The sequence below is a fragment of the Doryrhamphus excisus genome, linkage group LG7, assembly GCF_037039965.1.
Source record: "Doryrhamphus excisus strain RoL-2023G ecotype Guam linkage group LG7, RoL_Dexc_Guam_v1.1, whole genome shotgun sequence".
NCBI lineage: Eukaryota > Metazoa > Chordata > Actinopteri > Syngnathiformes > Syngnathidae > Doryrhamphus > Doryrhamphus excisus.
In genome coordinates, this window is record NC_136363.1 from 23,744,267 (window position 1) to 23,766,570 (window position 22,304).

Here is a 22,304-nt window from a genome sequence, read left to right on the forward strand (position 1 = left end):
CTAGGGGTGCTAGGGGTGCTAGGGATGCTAGGGTGCTAGGGGTGCTAGGGGTGCTAGGGATGCTAGGGATGCTAGGGATGCTAGGGGTGCTAGGGATGCTAGGGGTGCTAGGGGTGCTAGGGGTGCTAGGGGTGCTAGGGATGCTAGGGGTGCTAGGGGTGCTTGGGGTGCTAGGGATGCTAGGGATGCTAGGGGTGCTCAGGGTGCTCGGGGTGCTAGGGATGCTAGGGATGCTAGGGGTGCTAGGGATGCTAGGGGTGCTAGGGATGCTAGGGGTGCTAGGGGTGCTAGGGATGCTAGGGATGCTAGGGGTGCTAGGGGTGCTAGGGATGCTAGGGATGCTAGGGGTGCTAGGGGTGCTAGGGATGCTAGGGGTGCTCGGGGTGCTAGGGATGCTAGGGATGCTAGGAGTGCTAGGGGTGCTAGGGATGCTAAGGGTGGTAGGGGTGCTAGGGGTGCTAGGGATGGTAGGGGTGCTAGGGATGCTAGGAGTGCTAGGGATGCTAGGGGTGCTAGGGGTGCTAGGGATGCTAGGGATGCTAGGGATGCTAGGGATGCTAGGGGTGCTAGGGATGCTAGGGGTGCTAGGGGTGCTAGGGGTGCTCGGGGTGCTAGGAGTGCTAGGGGTGCTAGGGATGCTAGGGATGCTAGGGGTGCTAGGGATGCTAGGGATGCTAGGGGTGCTAGGGATGCTAGGGATGCTAGGGGTGCTAGGGGTGCTTGGGGTGCTAGGGATGCTAGGGATGCTAGGGGTGCTCAGGGTGCTCGGGGTGCTAGGGATGCTAGGGGTGCTAGGGGTGCTAGGGATGCTAGGGGTGCTAGGGATGCTAGGGGTGCTAGGGGTGCTAGGGATGCTAGGGGTGCTAGGGGTGATAGGGGTGCTAGGGATGCTAAGGGTGCTAGGGGTGCTAGGGGTGCTAGGGATGGTAGGGGTGCTAGGGGTGCTAGGGATGCTAGGGGTGCTAGGGGTGATAGGGGTGCTAGGGATGCTAGGGGTGCTAGGGGTGCTAGGGATGCTAGGGTGCTAGGGGTGCTAGGGGTGCTAGGGATGCTAGGGATGCTAGGGATGCTAGGGGTGCTAGGGATGCTAGGGGTGCTAGGGGTGCTAGGGGTGCTAGGGGTGCTAGGGGTGCTAGGGGTGCTAGGGGTGCTCGGGGTGCTAGGGATGCTAGGAGTGCTAAGGGTGCTAGGGGTGCTCGGGGTGCTCGGGGTGCTAGGGATGCTAGGGATGCTAGGGATGCTAGGGGTGCTAGGGGTGCTAGGGATGCTAGGGGTGCTAGGGATGCTAGGGGTGCTCGGGGTGCTAGGGATGCTAGGGATGCTAGGGGTGCTAAGGGTGCTAGGGGTGCTCGGGGTGCTAGGGATGCTAGGGGTCCTAGGGGTGCTAGGGATGCTAGGGATGCTAGGGGTGCTAGGGGTGCTAGGGATGCTAGGGGTGCTAGGGGTGCTAGGGGTGCTAGGGATGCTAGGGGTGCTCGGGGTGCTCGGGATGCTAGGGATGCTAGGGGTGCTAGGGGTGCTAGGGGTGCTCGTGGTGCTAGGGATGCTAGGAGTACTAGGAGTGCTAGGGGTGCTAGGGATGCTAGGGATGCTAGGGATGCTAGGGGTGCTAGGGATGCTAGGGGTGCTAGGGGTGCTAGGGATGCTAGGGATGCTAGGGGTGCTCGCGGTGCTAGGGATGCTAGGGATGCTAGGAGTGCTAGGGGTGCTAGGGATGCTAAGGGTGCTAGGGGTGCTAGGGGTGCTAGGGATGGTAGGGGTGCTAGGGATGCTAGGGATGCTAGGGGTGCTAGGGATGCTAGGGATGCTAGGGGTGCTAGGGGTGCTTGGGGTGCTAGGGATGCTAGGGATGCTAGGGATGCTAGGGATGCTAGGGGATCTAGGGGTGCTAGGGGTGCTAGGGGTGCTAGGGATGGTAGGGGTGCTAGGGATGCTAGGGATGCTAGGGGTGCTAGGGATGCTAGGGGTGCTCGGGGTGCTAGGGATGCTAGGGATGCTAGGGATGCTAGGGGTGCTAGGGGTGCTAGGGGTGATAGGGGTGCTAGGGGTGCTAGGGGTGCTAGGGATGCTAGGGGTGCTCGGGGTGCTAGGGATGCTAGGGATGCTAGGAGTGCTAGGGGTGCTAGGGATGCTAAGGGTGCTAGGGGTGCTAGGGATGGTAGGGGTGCTAGGGATGCTAGGGATGCTAGGGGTGCTAGGGATGCTAGGGGTGCTAGGGGTGCTAGGGATGCTAGGGATGCTAGGGGTGCTAGGGATGCTAGGGATGCTAGGGGTGCTAGGGGTGCTCGGGGTGCTAGGGATGCTAGGAGTGCTAGGGGTGCTAGGGATGCTAGGGATGCTGTGACTAGCAAGGAGACGTTTTATACACGTCACTTATAGGAATGGAACATTGTTACCATATTTTTTAGGGGTTTTTTGTGAGGTCTTTAGCATAATAATTTCTTTCCTCTCATTTTTCCAACTGATGGAAATCCCTAATGGCAATGGGGAACTTTAATCCCTGCAGATGGAACGTTTTTTCAACAAAAGAACGTCTACTGATATCTACTGAAATGGACTTACCGTACACAACGTTGAAAAGACGCAGGTTCTTAAACATCCTTTTACCGTGACGGCCAAACATGTTGTACTCCAATGCCAGCTCATTTGACAGAATGTACTTCATCATTCGTCTTGTTGCATCATCAACACTTGTGCCCCCTATATCTGCCACCATGGCAACCTATGGATGAGAGCCAAAAGGAGACACAAAGGATTACATTAACTGCTAAGACAATAAGCGTCAAAGATTTAATATTGAGCCAGAAAGTCAACTAACCGTTGGAAATGAACTGTAGCCTTTATGTAATTTAGTATCATGTAATACATATTTTTATTTTGTGGGCAAATTTGAGGAAAGGTTTTAAAGAAAACTTACAACACCAGACGTGAGACTGCGGTCCCCAAGTTTCTCCTCAAGAGCCTCAACATCTGCTTGACTTTGGAGCGGGAAGACGACACCATCAGGAACCTCCATCACAGATGCATCTTGTTTCTTCAAGAGGACATTCAGCATCTTCCCATGGACCTTCTGAGTCTCCTTAATTTCCTCGAGAAGTGTCAGAATTTTTGTGAACATGGCTTCACAATTGTGGCAATTGTTTGCAACCCTCTGGAGAGTGGAACCGGTCCCTCGCTGGGCAGTGGGGCTGGTGACTTCCTGAACAGTGGGGCTGGCAACTCGCTGGGCAGTGGGGCTGGCAACTCGCTGGGCAGTGGGGCTGGCAACTCGCTGGACAGTGGGGCTGGCAACTCCCTGGGCAGTGGAGCTGGTGATCCATCTGGTCGTTTTCTTTGTTGCTAGCCCAAGGAGTTTTTCTGGGGGAGTGGGTGGAAGTTCCTCCTCTGAATCACTTGATACTCGTTGCTTGCTCTGTTTTACCCTGGAGAGGTATATGGAGGAATATGAATTTGTAAACCATAACTGCTACCCCAATTATGGAAATGACCTTTTAACGTCTATTACACCACCAACACCTACTTTCTCTTTATCACGACATCTTCGGTGTCAGTCAGGTCTGATGTATACTCAGCTTGATGTAGCTTTACCCTGGCCTCTGCATAAGTGGCTGTAAAATATAATGACAAAATAAAACCAGTGAAGCAGACATCAAAATATAACTAGCGTTTCATAGACATTTAGAATACGTATAATGAATCACAAAATTCACAATTTGGATCACATCACAGTTTTGAGTCACGATTCAAATATTTTTTTTCCGATCAGGACATGAGAAGAAAAGGATAGATTAGAGTTGACTGTCTGTAGTTTTTACAATGGTAAATATAATGTGAAAAAAACGACATTACGTCATCTTGGAAAGCAAGTTCTAACAATGAAAGAATAGAGAACAGGCTGGATAGGTGTAAGATATGCTAACACAATGGTTATTCAACTACACCAAAAATAAACATGAACAGAAAAAGTGTCCAGTGTTTATGTAACATAAACAGTTTTAAATAAACAGTCGATGTGGAGTATAAAGTCGCAGGAATAGCCAATCTATGAAAAAATGTGTTAAAGAGAAAGTTAATGAGAAATCAAAGTTACCTGCATTTCCCATCACTCGCACATTACAGACAATCCAGTTTTGAGCTGGTGGTGTGCACTCTTTCACGGCCTTGGTCACATTTTGGAATGTGGCTGGTGGCCACCAGCATAATTTTCTTTCAGTGTCCACGAACCACTCTGACGGAACGATGTCCACCTTCTTGTAGCCATCAGTGTCAACTTCATCCACAAACTCGACCACACTGAATGAGGGCATTCTGCAAAATTCATTGTGTTATATGCAGTGTAGCTGAGGCAAAGCCACAAACATTTTGCACAAAGGCAATAATATCAGTGGTTTTGTGAAGTCTGTCACTGGAGCACTGGCAAGCTGACCAGACAGTTTTGATAGTAAATATACTCCAAGACATGTCGAATCAATGGGGTAGCTGAAAAAACATGCCCCTGTCTCAAAAAGTTCATACACTACATGTGTTTCTGCTGCAGAATGTACAATGTTCCTCACAATTGCAACTCTGCCCCCCAGTTCAAAACAATTAGAACCATGGGAGTTTGAGATTATTGTGCCTTTGAGTTTATATAGTTTATATTGAACACTCTGATGCATGGAAAAATCCTTTGGCAGTGGTCCGCAGGCATGGGGCTGTTTCAGTTCAACACCTTCAGGCATGTCTTTTGACATGTGAGAAAGTAATTGCCTTTCATAGACACGTCTGACAATTTGTTGCACAGGACCCTGTGGTCTTCTCACCATTTTTTTCAACTGTCAAATTCAAATCAAATTCAACTTTTAGCCTTTCAGGTGGCTTAACTTAACATCACTAAGTGGGGAAAGTACTCACTACTCAGTGGCTGAAATATTTTGTTTTTAATTCACAAGGAAACCTGGCTTTAAAATTAAGAAAAGCGGGGAAGAGGGGAACATTTTTTCAGAGAGGGATCTCTACATTACTTGGGGGTGCACAACGGTTAACATTGTTTCAGGAGTAACAACACTATTTAGCTAATTTAATTAAATATTGTGTCCATCATCAGCCTACCATCATGCACTTCACCTGGCCTATTACAATTTTGTAACTTGCGAATGCAGGAATATCAGAACTGAAAATGACAAATGAGCACAAACTGACAACATGTACATTGTGCAAATATGGCAAACTAATAAATTTAAATTACTTACGTGGCAAAGAACACTTTCTGGCGGTGTGATCTGGACAATTCTAAATGGGACAGGAAGACAATGGTTGAGAGAAGTTAACAAGGGGCACTTTCTATAATTATTGTTTTTGCACAGGTAAATGCTTTGTGGTTAACATTCACCCACCAACCATAAAATACAATTTCAGGTCAAATTCACAATTTTAGCACAAACTATATACTAGCTTTAACTGTATAGCCAGCCTAGATGTTGAACAATAGGTGACTTTTTTTCTCTCCAAGTTATTATGTCAGATGCACTCACACATATTAACTGACGAGATGATAATTAAACTCATTGAATCCCTAAATGCTACATATTAAGCTGTTAAGTAACACTCTCATAAACAAGACCAAAAAAAAGACAAAAATGTCAATATCTGCCACCATAGTACTACTGTACCTTTGTTTCTGTACTCTAGCAAGATATGTTCAAAGCTTGAGCAGCTCTGTCTATATAATAAGTTGTTTTCAATTCACCCACAGCAGTGACGAAATTCCCTCCAAAAAAATCCCACTCAAAATGAGCTTTCCAATCAAACCCACCTCACTTTGGAACCAGATTACTATCTGTCATAGACAGTGATTGGCAGAACGTTCAATGCTAAAACGCAATACTATATACATCAATATATACCCTCGACCAGTCGACTAATTACGTTTAATTAACTATAGCTGGTAGCTAAACCATTCGTTAGCTCGAAGGTTAGCCAAAACAGGTAAGCTAGCCAAAACAGGTAAGCTAGAGCATTAGCAAAGTTCAAACAGGCACTTTTGCAAATTTCGCAGTGTCTTAGCTCGCAATATGTCTATGGTAATGATGGTTTAATACATGAATATTACATGATAGAGATAAAGATATGCTACTCACCAGTGACGAAAGCGCACTGTTGCTGCTGACTGTGGACTGACTGGACTGCTGCTGTCGGCGGGGTTTGGAAGAAATTCAAAATAAAAGCACGCGCGCCAAGTGACGGTTACGTACGATCTAAAAACGTATAATAACTTCACACCATTTGTCAGCAATATTCCTGCACATATGGAGCAAATTGCCAGCACATGTCAACTACAACAAAATATAATAATATTTATAATAATTCACAAAAACAGGACGGGGCTGTACAGTACAGTACAGTATCTACAGTTAATGTCTATAGTTACCGTATTATTAGGAAGATATAGTATTATATTATATATATATATATACATATATATATATATATATATATATATACATACATATATATATGTTTAACTGGTATTTTGGTGTTTTTAAAGATGCAAACAACAAATGGAACAGCTGTTCAGCAGATAAAACACATAAAAACAACACAGCAAAGCTGTCTAAGCTTTGGCCTGTATAGCACAGGGTCATGTGCTTTAATAATATTAATAATAATGATGATGATAATAATCATAACAATACATTTTATTTGATGGTGCCTTTCAAGTCACCCAAGTCACCTTACAGAAACTAAAAGCCTACAATCACATCAAACATTATTAAATCCATCTATCTTATCTTCACTATGGTCGCGGGTATGCTGGAACCTATCCCAGCTGTCTGAGGCGGGGTACACCCTGGACTGGTGGCCAGCCAATCACAGGGCACATATAGACAAACAACCATTCACACTCACATTCATACCTATGGACAATTTGGAGTCGCTAATTAACCTAGCATGATTTTGGAATGTGGGAGGAAACCGGAGTACCCGGAGAAAACCCACCCACGCATGGGGAGAACATGCAAACTCCACACAGAGATGCCCAAGCGGAGAATCAAACCAAGGTCTTCCCGATCTCCTGTGTGGCCTATACATGCTAACCACTCATTATTAAAACATCAATCTAAAAAAAACAAGTGCAGGGCGCAATGTACAACAGTGAGTATATCAGTTTGACATTTGAATGTTGTGATGGAGTCTGATTGTTTGGGGAGGTGTAGTCTGGGTGCCGATAGCTGAAGGCTTGGGCACCTACGTGTAATAGTGGTTGTGGAAGGGGCTGTTTTTTTTCCCGTATCGTGGATACTGTATTGTACTGGGAGTCATTGAAGCTGGATGAGAATAGGGGAGATGCGTCAAACAATTTGTATGTAGCTGAGTTCTGAATAACTTGCAGTCTGTTGAGTTTGGCAGGGAGCCGGGTGAAGAAGGCATTGCAGTCGTTAATGCAGCAGGTAACAAATCATTAACCGGGATTTTGATGCTGAATTGGACAGTGATGGGCAGAGAATTTTTGGAGGTGGAAGAAGGCAGTCCAAGCTTGCACTCTGGCCACAGGAACAAGCACAGGAGAATTTATATTTGGTATCAAGGTGAGAATTTAACACAGCCTACTATAAATTACACCTGCCCTGAAACAAGTGTGGATTAATTGAAATATGCCAGCCTCAGCCCTCCAGAATCTTTAAGTCTCAAAATTCACTTCTGAGGTTGCGTCTTGTAGGAGTGTTTAAGTCCGAGACACTTTTGTTATTAAAAAAAAAGAGGATAGTCGTTTGCTAAATCCTGGGGCCAAGAGTGTGTGCCCAAACTTTGGGACCAGGTGTTCTAGGGCCCGAACTGCAGCCATTTAAAATTTGACACAATTTTTGCAAACTTAAGTTAGCATAATTGTAAAAAATACAAAAAATTTAATTATTGAAGCAACAGTGCTATCTATACTTCCATCTCATGCCCACTTTGTGGACTCATATCCCTTATAGGTCCCATATGGTCAGCCCACATGGGCTTCCTTTGTGGGACCCGTGTTACTGAAACCATATGGGGCCTGCACAAACCTGCCTACTTCAAGCCGATATTCACTTAGCCCACTCTTGTCACTTACAGGGCCCGCATGGGGAGCCTGTATGGGTTAACCATGTGGGCCCAAGGTGAAGGAACAATGTGGGGCCCAAGAAATGATACCCAGTCCTGACCCATGCCCACTCTGCCCACTTATATCACCTATGGGACCCATGGAGTTGGCCCACATGGGTTTTTCATGTGGGACTCATGTCAAGTTACGCATATGGGACCCATATAACTTGCCTACTTCCATCTCATGCCCACCTTGTGGACTCATATCCCCTATGGGACCCATGTGATCAGCCCACATGGGCTTCCTATATAGGACCCATGTTACTAAAACCGTATGAGGCCCACAAAACCTGCCCACTTCCAGCCAATGTCCACTTATCCACTCCTGTCACTTACAGGGCCCACATGGGATGCCCACGTGGGTTAACCATGTGGGCCACAGGTGAAGCAACAATGTGGGGCCCAAGAAATGGTACCCAGTCCTGACCCATGCCCACTCTGCCCACTTAGATCACCTATGGGACCCATGGAGTTGGCCCACATGGGTTTTTCATGTGGGGCTCATGTCAAATTACCCATATTGGACCCACATAACTCGCCTACTTCCATCTCATGCCCACTTTGTGGACACACAACGCTTATGGGACCCATATGGTTACCCCACATGGGCTTCCTATATAGGACCAATGTTATTGAAACCATATGGGGCCCAGAAATTTTGCCCAGTTCAAACCCATGCCCACTCAGTACCCATGCAGCCCCTTTGATACCCATATGGGGCCCACATGTGCATGTTGGCTGGGTAGGGATGCTAGGGGTGCTTGGGGTGCTAGGGGTGCTAGGGATGCTAGGGGTGCTAGGGGTGCTAGGGATGCTAGGGGTGCTAGGGATGCTAGGGATGCTAGGGATGCTAGGGGTGCTAGGGGTGCTAGGGATGCTATGGATGCTAGGGGTGCTAGGGGTGCTAGGGGTGCTAGGGGTGCTAGGGATGCTAGGGATGCTAGGGGTGCTCGGGGTGCTAGGGATGCTAGGGATGCTAGGAGTGCTAGGGGTGCTAGGGATGCTAAGGGTGCTAGGGGTGCTAGGGATGGTAGGGGTGCTAGGGATGCTAGGGATGCTAGGGGTGCTAGGAATGCTAGGGATGCTAGGGGTGCTAGGGATGCTAGGGGTGCTAGGGGTGCTCGGGGTGCTAGGGATGCTAGGGGTGCTAGGGGTGCTAGGGGTGCTCGGGGTGCTAGGGATGCTAGAGATGCTAGGGGTGCTAGGGGTGCTAGGGATGCTAGGGATGCTAGGGGTGCTAGGGATGCTAGGAGTGCTAGGGGTGCTAGGGATGCTAGGGATGCTAGGGGTGCTCGGGGTGCTAGGGATGCTAGGAGTGCTAGGGGTGCTAGGGATGCTAGGGATGCTAAGGGTGCTAGGGGTGCTAGGGGTGCTAGGAGTACTAGGAGTGCTAGGGGTGCTAGGGATGCTAGGGGTGCTAGGGATGCTAGGGATGCTAGGGGTGATAGGGGTGCTAGGGGTGCTAGGGGTGCTAGGGGTGCTAGGGATGCTAGGGGTGCTAGGGGTGCTCGGGGTGCTCGGGGTGCTAGGGATGCTAGGGGTGCTAGGGATGCTAGGGGTGCTAGGGGTGCTAGGGGTGCTAGGGATGCTAGGGATGCTAGGGGTGCTAGGGGTGATAGGGGTGCTAGGGGTGCTAGGGGTGCTAGGGATGCTAGGGGTGCTCGGGGTGCTAGGGATGCTAGGGATGCTCGGGGTGATAGGGGTGCTAGGGGTGCTAGGGGTGCTAGGGGTGCTAGGGATGCTAGGGGTGCTAGGGGTGCTCGGGGTGCTCGGGGTGCTAGGGATGCTAGGGGTGCTAGGGATGCTAGGGGTGCTAGGGGTGCTAGGGGTGCTAGGGATGCTAGGGGTGCTAGGGATGCTAGGGATGCTAGGGGTGCTAGGGGTGCTCGGGGTGCTAGGGATGCTAGGGATGCTAGGGGTGCTCGGGGTGCTAGGGGTGCTAGGGGTGCTAGGGATGCTAGGGGTGCTAGGGGTGCTAGGGATGCTAGGGGTGCTAGGGGTGCTCGGGGTGCTCGGGGTGCTAGGGATGCTAGGAGTGCTAGGGGTGCTAGGGGTGCTCGGGATGGTAGGGGTGCTAGGGATGCTAGGGATGCTAGGGGTGCTAGGGATGCTAGGGGTGCTAGGGGTGCTTGGGGTGCTAGGGATGCTAGGGGTGCTAGGGGTGCTAGGGATGCTAGGGATGCTAGGGGTGCTAGGGGTGCTAGGGATGCTAGGGATGCTAGGGATGCTAGGGGTGCTAGGGATGCTAGGGGTGGTAGGGATGCTAGGGATGCTAGGGGTGCTAGGGGTGCTCGGGGTGCTAGGGATGCTAGGAGTGCTAGGGGTGCTAGGGGTGCTAGGGATGCTAAGGGTGCTAGGGGTGCTAGGGGTGCTAGGGATGGTAGGGGTGCTAGGGATGCTAGGGATGCTAGGGATGCTAGGGGTGCTAGGGATGCTAGGGGTGCTAGGGATGCTAGGGATGTTAGGGGTGCTAGGGGTGCTTGGGGTGCTAGGGATGCTAGGGATGCTAGGGGTGCTCGGGGTGCTAGGGATGCTAGGGGTGCTAGGGGTGCTAGGGGTGCTAGGGATGCTAGGAGTGCTAGGGGTGCTAGGGGTGCTAGGGATGCTAGGGATGCTAGGGGTGCTAGGGGTGCTCGGGATGCTAGGGGTGCTAGGGGTGCTAGGGGTGCTAGGGATGCTAGGGATGCTAGGGGTTCTCGGGGTGCTAGGGATGGTAGGGGTGCTAGGGATGCTAGGGATGCTAGGGATGCTAGGGGTGCTAGGGGTGCTTGGGGTGCTAGGGATGCTAGGGATGCTAGGGGTGCTAGGGGTGCTCGGGGTGCTAGGGATGCTAGGGGTGCTAGGGGTGCTAGGGATTCTAGGGGTGCTAGGGATGCTAGGGGTGCTAGGGATGCTAGGGATGCTAGGGGTGCTAGGGATGCTAGGGATGCTAGGGGTGCTAGGGATTCTAGGGGTGCTAGGGGTGCTAGGGATGCTAGGGATGCTAGGGGTGCTCGGGGTGCTAGGGATGCTAGGAGTGCTAGGGGTGCTAGGGGTGCTAGGGGTGCTAGGGATGCTAGGGATGCTAGGGGTGCTAGGGGTGCTAGGGATGCTAGGGGTGCTAAGGATGCTAGGGGTGCTAGGGGTGCTAGGGATGCTAGGGATGCTAGGGATGCTAGGGGTGCTAGGGGTGATAGGGGTGCTAGGGGTGCTAGGGATGCTAGGGATGCTAGGGATGCTAGGGGTGCTTGGGGTGCTAGGGGTGCTAGGGATGCTAGGGATGCTAGGGATGCTAGGGATGCTAGGGGTGCTCGGGGTGCTAGGGATGCTAGGGATGCTAGGAGTGCTAGGGGTGCTCGGGGTGCTAGGGATGCTAGGGATGCTAGGGGTGCTAGGGATGCTAGGAGTGCTAGGGGTGCTAGGGGTGCTAGGGGTGCTAGGGATGCTAGGGATGCTAGGGATGCTAGGGGTGCTAGGGGTGCTAGGGGTGCTCGGGGTGCTAGGGATGCTAGGGGTGCTAGGGGTGCTAGGGATGCTCGGGGTGCTAGGGATGCTAGGGGTGCTAGGGATGCTAGGGATGCTAGGGGTGCTAGGGATGCTAGGGATGCTAGGGATGCTAGGGATGCTAGGGGTGCTCGGGGTGCTAGGGATGCTAGGGGTGCTAGGGGTGCTAGGGATGCTAGGGGTGCTAGGGGTGCTAGGGGTGCTAGGGATGCTAGGGGTGCTCGGGGTGCTAGGGGTGCTAGGGGTGCTAGGGATGCTAGGGGTGCTAGGGATGCTAGGGGTGCTAGGGATGCTAGGGATGCTAGGGATGCTAGGGGTGCTCGGGGTGCTAGGGATGCTAGGGATGCTAGGGGTGCTAGGGGTGCTAGGGGTGCTCGGGGTGCTCGGGGTGCTAGGGATGCTAGGGGTGCTGGGGGTGCTAGGGATGCTAGGGGTGCTAGGGGTGCTAGGGGTGCTAGGGTGCTAGGGATGCTAGGGGTGCTAGGGATGCTAGGGGTGCTAGGGGTGCTAGGGGTGCTAGGGATGCTAGGGATGCTAGGGGTGCTAGGGGTGCTTGGGGTGCTAGGGGTGCTAGGGGTGCTAGGGGTGCTAGGGGTGCACGGGGTGCTAGGGATGCTAGGGATGCTAGGGGTGCTAGGGGTGCTAGGGATGCTAGGGGTGCTAGGGATGCTAGGGGTGCTAGGGGTGCTAGGGATGCTAGGGATGCTAGGGGTGCTAGGGATGCTAGGGATGCTAGGGATGCTAGGGGTGCTAGGGATGCTAGGGATGCTAGGGGTGTTAGGGGTGCTCGGGGTGCTAGGGATGCTAGGAGTGCTAGGGGTGCTAGGGATGCTAGGGATGCTAGGGGTGCTAGGGATGCTAGGGGTGCTAGGGAAGCTAGGGGTGCTAGGGATGCTAGGGATGCTAGGGGTGCTAGGGGTGCTAGGGATGCTAGGGATGCTAGGGATGCTAGGGATGCTAGGGGTGCTAGGGGTGCTAGGGGTGCGGCCCAACCTGAACACAGCATTCGGAAGGGCAGAAATAATGACTTTTTGAGTAAAAATGGATTGGAACAAATAAACTAAAAAAACTAAAATATTAGTATCAAGGAACAATGAAAACATCCAATCAGAAAGCTGCGTTTCTTGGTGAGACCACAGCGCATGCCCGGATCAGCCAATGAGTGACTGGTGTTCAGCAGTCGGGGGCAAATACAGGAAAACTACAATAACATAGATGACTATTATATTGTTCATGGTATTGTGTAAGTACACCCAATGCAAATACGGCCAAATAAAATAATGATGAATAAAAGTATGAAGAGCAACTATGATCAGGCGAGAGATCAAGCCCACGTTCCACACTATTTGGGATCATTAGAATGTTTCAGCAGAAATAGAAGACCCACTGAGAGGGTGCGAGGACATGTAGTACTCTACGCTGCTCACTAGGTGTCAGTGACCTGCAAGTCACCTGCCAGTCACCTGCCAGTCACCTGCCAGTCATCTGCCAGTGACAGGTCGAAGGTGAGCAGTATGAGTTTAGCAAGTTGGTGATTTAGCATCGGCTAGCTAAATGAAACCTAAAGTCATTCTTGTTCTATACGGACCACTGACCTCTGACCTCTCACCTCCAACCTTTCCCTTCCTGTTTTGGACTTTTCCATTTGGTTCCTCCCACTTGCTCTCTGTTTCCTCCCCAGATCACATGACTTCCCACGAGGGGCGGCGCAAGGAGGTACCCTGCAGTGGCATTCTTCAGCAGGGGGACGTTCGTGTTCAGAGCTGACCTTCCTCTGACCTTCCTCTGGTTACTGACGACCTTTGCTTTGCTTCTGCCTCCGCTTCCTGTCCATCCCAGCCATCGCTTCCTACCATCCTCCGCTATGGTTCCTTTCCCACCCTGGAATTCTTTGTCACGATGGCAGCCATTTGCTTGTTGGAAGGCTCTCAGAATAAACCTCCTCCTTCTGTCCTCGTTCCCTTCCCATCAGTACACACGCTCCTCTACCTCTTCATTTCATCTTCCTGGAAGTTGGCCAAGCCAAGGGCATTCCTTGGACGAGCGGGACTGGCTCTTAGCATAACTTTTAGAAGAATTTCTCAGTGACCAAATGTCCTGCTTTTCCAGGTCATGTCCTGTTGTGGTGATGTGAAAATGCAACCTAGCATGCGTGGAACAAAGGAGGAGGCTGCATGTTCAGCTTGAGCAGCAGGAAAGTGTGGTTGCCAGGTAGGATGTTGATGATATTATTGGGTAAAGCAACAGGGAACTCAGTCGGACATCCATCAACATCCCGCCACACACAAGCTGCACCCAGAAGGTCTTTTCTGCGGTGCAGAGCTAAAACCGCTACTTTCCAATCTCATTCTGCCTCAAGCCCACGCAGATCAGGCAATATTAAAGTCATTGTTTGTGAAATATAGCCGCTTCCTCCATTCTGGCTAATAAAAACACAGCGGCTACAATCTGCTATAGGACTAAATCATCATCCATTTCCATCTCATTAAGCTACAAAGCCTGGGAAGCAGAATATCCCACAACATGTGTTCAATCACTCAATAATCACATCTGAAAGCCATCGCCCAGCAGTTGCCATGGCAACACACACAGCTAACGTCCAATGTAGTCTTCCTGCATACTATTACTCTTTACTACACATGGGACTTGGGCAACCTGCCAGGCCTCTTTACCCTCCATCCTCCATGCTTCCATCGTCCAGCCTTACTTCCATCCATCTATCCGTCCTCCATCCATCTATCCAGCCTCCATCCATCTATCCAGCCTCCATCCATCCTTCCTTCCATCCGCCCTTCCTTCCATCCACCATCCATCCATCAATCCATCCATCCATCCTTCCATCCATCCATCCTTCCATCCATCCATCCTTCCTTCCTTCCATCCACCATCCACCATCCACCATCCACCATCCACAATCCTTCCATCCTTCCATCCTTCCATCCTTCCATCCTTCCATCCTTCCATCCTTCCATCCACCATCTATCCATCAATCCATCCATCCATCCTTTCTTCCATCCATCCATCCTTCCTTCCAACCACCATCCACAATCCATCCATCCATCCTTTCTTCCATCCATCCATCCATCCTTCCTTCCATCCACCATCCACCATCCACAATCCATCCATCCACCCATCAATCCATCCATCCATCCTTCCTTCCAACCACCATCCACAATCCATCCACCATCCATCCATCAATCCATCCATCCATCCTTTCTTCCATCCATCCATCCATCCTTCCTTCCATCCACCATCCACCATCCACAATCCATCCATCCATCCATCAATCCATCCATCCATCCTTTCTTCCATCCATCCATCCTTCCATCCACAATCCATCCATCCACCCATCAATCCATCCATCCATCCTTTCTTCCATCCATCCATCCATCCTTCCTTCCAACCACCATCCACAATCCATCCACCATCCATCCATCAATCCATCCATCCATCCTTTCTTCCATCCATCCATCCATCCTTCCTTCCAACCACCATCCACCATCCACAATCCATCCATCCACCCATCAATCCATCCATCCATCCTTTTTTTCCATCCATCCAAACAAATCAACAGCAGTGCAATTCAAACACCATTGATGTATCTCCACCCTAAAACAAACACGTCTCCAGTCGGTTCGTCATGGCAACCCTTCCACTGGACAGATGGGGAGACGCTTGTTATGATGGCTGCCTGTTTGGTCTAAATCAGGTGTCACGACACGTTGCCCTCTCGCACCAGGCCGCTCCAAAAGACCACATGAGTCTCCTGCCGCCTGTTCTAAAAATCGTCCAAAGAGCGCCACTCACCTGCGAGCTCATCTCATCTTTCCCGTTGCTATTCTTCTTTAAATGACACTTACATGTAAACTGGAAAGGACGACATATTTGAAAATAGTAAAAAAACTAATAAATACTTGAAACATCTGTACCAATCTGTTGGTGTAATGGTGTCTATTGTCTTTTGCTGCTTTAAGTGAACATGATTCACATCCTATTTGCGACACTAGATGGGCACCTGAATGCACCAGGGCAGCCGAGCAGGTTTCAGAGTTGTCGTAGCATTTGATGTCCAACTACCAATGTGGCTTCTAAAACAAAGAACCAACAAAACAAGAAACCTCTGCCAGACGCCGCCACATCGAGCCCTTCATGCAGGCCCGCCCCCTCCAGCCAAGCAAAACTCAACACCCCCCCACCACGCTTGGATGTGTTTGTGTTGCAAGTGGCAGTGGCAGGCCCCACCGGGCCGAATCCATTCCTTCCTGATGGCCTCACACAAGTAGCAAATGGCGTTTATGCTCGGCTAATACAATCAGCCCCTGGGTGGGCTGCGCCATCAAGTCCCCTCTAATTTCATTTCAGCAGGCAGATGGGTCGGCCAGCACGGGGGGGGGGGGGGGGGGGGGGGGGGGGCTGACAGGTGGCCTTGCAAATACCAACGCTGTCAAAGCTTCACAAAGACGAGCAAACCCCGACTGAAGAGCACCCTCACCGGGGTGTGGAAGGCCATGGAACACAAACGCCTCGCAGCGCCATGGAACACAAACGCCTCACCACGCCCTGGAAGACAAACGCCTCACCACAAACGCCCTGGAAGACAAATGCTGGAAGCGAAATGCCTTCCAAAACACGGAAGAGCCGATCAACCATGTGGCTGACTTGGCAAAAGGCACATTTGAAACCCCCACAGATGCCAGCCCCCCCAGCGGCAGAAGAAAGGAAAAAAGGAAGTGACTCAGGTGGTGATTCCGAGTATCAGTTCTGATGTCATGAGAGGACTTGGAATTGTGCATGTGCAGATACGGTGGGATGGATCCTCGTGTGGCCAACCATCTTTCCGCCAATGTTCCACCATCACTGCCGTGCCCGGTTGCGTGTTCTTTGCCAAAGCTGCTGGATGGTGATGACAAGATGCGTGGCCTGGAGAAAAGAGCTGTGCGTACGTGATGCCGCAGACGGATAAGACCCCCCCCCCCCCCCCGGAACTCCCAGGGAATCCAATTAGAGCAGCAGGGCGGCTTGATGGAGACAAATATTAAAATGAGATCATATCAGCAATGCCTGCTGTTTCACATCAAGGTATACGTCCTGGCGCAGGAAATGAAGGTTGTTGTATTTGTGATGGAAGAAGCAGGAGATGAGATGAAGTCGCTATCGCCCCCCCCCGGCCAATAAGCCCCCCATTAAAATTAAAGTCCACATGACGCCACCTCTGCTCCCCTCAGGGAGTCCCGTCACACAGTTATTGATCTCACTATGATGGATGACGTCGATGGAATAGGTCGGGTGTGGGCAAGCTACAGCTCGGGGGCCGCATCCGGGCTGCCAAGCGTGTGAATCTGCCAACATGGCTTGCAAGTGGTCCGAGTCCGTCTGAGCCGACCTCTGATGTTTGAAGGTAACGTTTGCCCGCCCCTGGGCGAGGTAATAAGTTCAACGTTGCCGAGTCGGATGAAGCTGAAGCCTGACGATGGAGATCCTATCACGGGGCTGAGCAACGCCTCCAGGAATGTTGAGGATGAGCAGCGTTGGATGGAGACCTGATGCCTTCACTGCACATCCTGATGAAGATGGAGATGTGACATGTTAAAAGGAGTAGGGGCGTGGCCAGGAAATGCTCTTTGAGGAGGAGGATGTGTGGATGCTTGATGGATTACTTGCACACGTCCTTCCTGTTCCAAGTCCTCGTGTGGAAAGTCATGATTCTTTCTCCATCTTCCTCCACGTCTCGTTTGGCTTCCGCCTTTTCTTTGTTTGGCTCTCCAACCTGACTTTGGCTTTTTAGCGTCTGACTGCCATTTTGCTAGGCCTTGTCTTCCAGCCCTTCTCCTGTCGGTGTCGTGGATGTTCTACTTTTGTCCTGTGGTCTTCATCAAGACTTTGTTAGAGCCCCACACACCACGGCCTCGCATCTTTTCTTCCTGTGTGCAGCAAATATGCCATCATGCATGTGATTGGTGTCGGAACCCACCCGTCGCCCACGGACGATGGCTAAAACCCTGATGGAGCCCCCTCGTCAGTGACAACAGTGACAAATGAAACCTGGTCCGTGGTGGGTGTGACTGTGTACACGGTTTTCCTCACATGCTTTTTCCAATTCTGAAGGCCGGCTTTTGCCAGCTACAGGAAGTGTTGCCGCAGTGGCGGGGGTGTCGCGTGGTTGTTGTGTCATAGCTAATTAATGGTAAATATTTGAGCGGAGCTGTCAGCCACACGTCCTTCTCTCCACGCTTGTAAGGCCTAACGAGGTCTCCTTGGAAATCATTGCCGATAGAAAAACTTCCCCTAATTGCCACTTGTTAATAAGTTGATTTGGGGCACATGCTTGGCTGTTTTTCTGATGGCTGGGGGGGGGGGGGGGGGGCAGTCGTCTCTGGGGATCTTTAAACGGAGGATGCAGTCCACTAATGAAGCAGCACGAGCCAAAGGAAAGGTCTGTGCTGCAAGATCACATGCCATCCATTTTCTATTTCTTCTTGTCGCCATAATTCCTATTTCACCTCTCCAAGGGACACCGGGACGGGACCAACCTGTTTGCTTTACCACTCCGTTTGCCTTACAATTCCTACTTGAAGAGGACCGACTGTGCTGACTATACGGTCAATGTTGGTCCAGGGCTGTATGGTGGTGGTACACCATGCCCATCCCGTTTAGGATGCAGACTGCCTGCTCCGCTAAACCCGACCTGCGTATCCCGGGGAGTCATTGTCCGTGCAGAAACCATGTGAAATGATCCCACATCAAACAGCTGACCAGATGAGTTTTTCTAGTGAAAGCAAAGCTTGTGGAAAGCCAGGCGAGATCGTAGCCAACATGAGGATTAGCATGATCATGCTTATTAGCACACGCTCTGACGGCGGGATGAAAGTCAGCACATCTGAGGCCCGGCATGTTCTTTGAAACGTGACGAGGAACAATTTGGAGTTGGAAATGTTCCAGCGCAGACTGAGGCGCAAGGTGAGGAGGGCAGTCATTAAACACGTCCGTCATTTTGGAATCAAAGACGGAGAGAAGAAGAAATGGATGTTTTTCCAAGCAACGCAACTGTTGCTGCAGCGTCTCATTCATTTCTTCTGGCCCCCCGCTGGGCCCTTTTCCCAGGAGACACCGTCTGGCTTTCTTGGCTAATTGGGGTGACTGTGTGTGTGTGTGTGTGTGTGTGTGTGTGTGTGGGAGGGCTGGGCTTGGTGGGACTAGTCTTTCTCGCTCCCTCGGCCGTATTGGAAGAAAAGTAAACATTTTATGCTCTTCAGACATTTTCATATCATACATGTCCAATAAAGGAAGCACAGACCATCTTGACGTTCCTACGCTACCTCATGATCCTCAGGCAACACAACTACCAGCAAATGACACATCCATCCATCCGTATCTATCCGTATCCATCCGTATCTATCCGTATCTATCCGTATCCATCCATCCGTATCTATCCGTATCCATCCATCCGTATCTATCCGTATCCATCCATCCATCCTACTGTATCATAGTGTACGGTATCTACTGGATGATATCTTCTGAATGAAGGCAGCAGGCCTATCTAAGCCAGGGTTGTATCATCCTGCTGTCATCCTGTTTTCTTGAGCCTTTCTTCTTCTACATGTACATTTGATTGAGTTTATTGATGACAGGATGGTGATTGGCGAGTGAAGGTACGGGATGGAATTGTGACAGATGAAGCAGCAGAGCGGAGGAATGATTGGATGATTTCACGCAGGATAGAATACGTGTCATATTGCCAAACGATAACGCTGTGGCCGTGAGGAAACACATCCTGTATCAACGTGCTTGCAGATCTTCCACGCTGGTGGCTGCCATGTTTTTGCAGCACACTAATGAGGGAGGCTTGTTGCTACGGTAACCACACTACGGTGGCACTGACACAGGGCAACGAGCATACGTGCCTTTAATTATGATGACTGAAGAACATCTACTCCGTCATTGTAGCTCCTGACATACAAGACCTCCTTGGCAAATGATTGATTGTTCATCTATTTGTTTCACCAACCATGAGCGAGAGACCTGCACAAGACCGGAATAGACGAGAAGAACAAGAAGTAGAAGAGTTGCTATCGCTGCAATCACTGATCAGTGGAAGAAATGTGAAAGGTCAAGGAGCAAACCGCAGTGACAAGGGAGAAAACCTGGAAAGGAAAGGGTGGAAAACCTTCTGTTGGACTCAATCCTTCACTTGGGAACGGGGGAATAAAAACTATTTCCCTGCGGTCAAATGTAACCTTTACCACGCAAAGTAATCCTGAAACGCAACGGAAATGTCTTCCGATATGCAAAACTATCTTCTCGGAGCCCTGCCCAGCTACCTGTGATATACCTGGGAGATATGCAAATATGACATTTCTTTCTCCTGATTGCTTCTTCATTGTCTGCTCCTTCTCCCTCAGAGGTGACACTTCATATCTTCACACGCTGGAAACACAACCTCCTGGAAATATTCTAACCAACCGCATCATTCCTAGAAATATTCTAACCAACCGCATCATTCCTAGAAATATTCTAACCAACCGCATCATTCCTAGAAATATTCTAACCAACCGCATCATTCCTAGAAATATTCTAACCAACCGCATCATTCCTAGAAATATTCTAACCAACCGCATCATTCCTAGAAATATTCTAACCAACCGCATCATTCCTAGAAATATTCTAACCAACCGCATCATTCCTAGAAATATTCTAACCAACCGCATCATTCCTAGAAATATTCTAACCAACCGCATCATTCCTAGAAATATTCTAACCAACCGCATCATTCCTAGAAATATTCTAACCAACCGCATCATTCCTAGAAATATTCTAACCAACCGCATCATTCCTAGAAATATTCTAACCAACCGCATCATTCCTAGAAATATTCTAACCAACCGCATCATTCCTAGAAATATTCTAACCAACCGCATCATTCCTAGAAATATTCTAACCAACCACATCATTCCTAGAAATATTCTAACCAACCGCATCATTCCTAGAAATATTCTAACCAACCACATCATTCCTAGAAATATCCTAACCAACCACATCATTCCTAGAAATATTCTAACCAACCACATCATTCCTAGAAATATTCTAACCAACCGCATCATTCCTAGAAATATTCTAACCAACCACATCATTCCTAGAAATATTCTAACCAACCACATCATTCCTAGAAATATTCTAACCAACCACATCATTCCTAGAAATATTCTAACCAACCACATCATTCCTAGAAATATTCTAACCAACCGCATCATTCCTAGAAATATTCTAACCAACCACATCATTCCTAGAAATATTCTAACCAACCACATCATTCCTAGAAATATTCTAACCAACCACATCATTCCTAGAAATATTCTAACCAACCGCATCATTCCTAGAAATATTCTAACCAACCACATCATTCCTAGAAATATTCTAACCAACCGCATCATTCCTAGAAATATTCTAACCAACCACATCATTCCTAGAAATATTCTAACCAACCACATCATTCCTAGAAATATTCTAACCAACCACATCATTCCTAGAAATATTCTAACCAACCACATCATTCCTAGAAATATTCTAACCAACCACATCATTCCTAGAAATATTCTAACCAACCACATCATTCCTAGAAATATCCTAACCGACCGCATCATTCCTAGAAATATCTCAACCAACCACATCCCCCTAGGGACGACGGCCGTGGGGGGATCCCTGATAGCGCTGTTACGTGTTTACCAAACATAATGCTAATGCTAATGCTAATGCTCAATCACTGCTACCTTTCCATACAAACGGAAGCCACGCCCTCCTCGGTGGTTCCAACCCTGATTGGATGTCAATCAGATCCCGTTTTGTTGGAAATAGAAATGACTGTCTTATTGAACTCAAAGGATGTAATAGAAGTCATTTAGATTTCATTAAATGAACCAAATTGCGGGTTTGGATGTTAGCGCTTCACTCCATGGTACCGCCCTGGAGTCTACCCAGCAGACTCATTACAGGCTGAATTACCAATAGTTTTGGAATAAAGGTGTCAATCAAGAGGCAGTTGTCATGGAGATGCTGACGAGTAAGGAAGGTCGGTGTGTGACAGCAAATGAAGAGGCCAAGTCAGGCCAGAAGGAAAAAAGGCTGCAAAGGCGGCCGAATGATTCGTAGCGGTGAGGAGGGAAGACGGATGACTTGGAGCAGCCAAGGAGACCTTTATCCTCCACGGGAGAAAAGGAGGCGACTCGCCCACAGCCATCCATTAGAGCCATTTAGTGGACTTGATGGTCCAGGCTGGACAGTCTGTACCAGGCAGGCTGTCGGGATGTTTCAAAGAAGGGCCGCATCAGAAGGCAGAAAGAACAGAAAAAAAAAATGTTGGCCAAGAGGTGTCGCCGACACGGCAAGGATGGGGTGGAGGTGTTTTTTCTGGTCATTGATTCTGAGCTGATCCACGTTGGATGGATCCAGGTGGTCCCAGGTGGTCCCGGTGGTCCCCGGCGTGCCATCCATCCAGTGTGCTGGCTTCTGAAAGATGGATGACATATGCTGCTGTTGCTGTGGGGGGTTTCTTTGCTTTATTCTTGGGATTATGAGGATTACTGTGTTTATTGATACAAGCGTTAGGGAGCAGTCACCATAGCAACAGAGACTCATCATATTTCTCTATGGATAACCCAGCAGTAAGTCCTCTGTGCTGACTCTGCTTCCTATGGACTAGTTAGCATCCATGACGC

The 22,304-nt window shown here is 49.8% G+C and overlaps 1 long non-coding RNA gene across 1 annotated transcript; it reads right to left on the bottom strand.

Annotated features, from left to right (window-relative positions):
- Positions 1–3,327: 3,327 nt before the first annotated feature.
- Positions 3,328–5,267, bottom strand: LOC144899493 (uncharacterized). Its single transcript, XR_013627625.1, has 4 exons — positions 5,232–5,267; positions 4,091–4,308; positions 3,521–3,608; positions 3,328–3,422 (listed from the first exon to the last, which is right to left on the bottom strand). It is a non-coding gene; the product is annotated as an uncharacterized LOC144899493 (long non-coding RNA).
- Between the last annotated feature and the right edge of the window lie 17,037 nt (positions 5,268–22,304).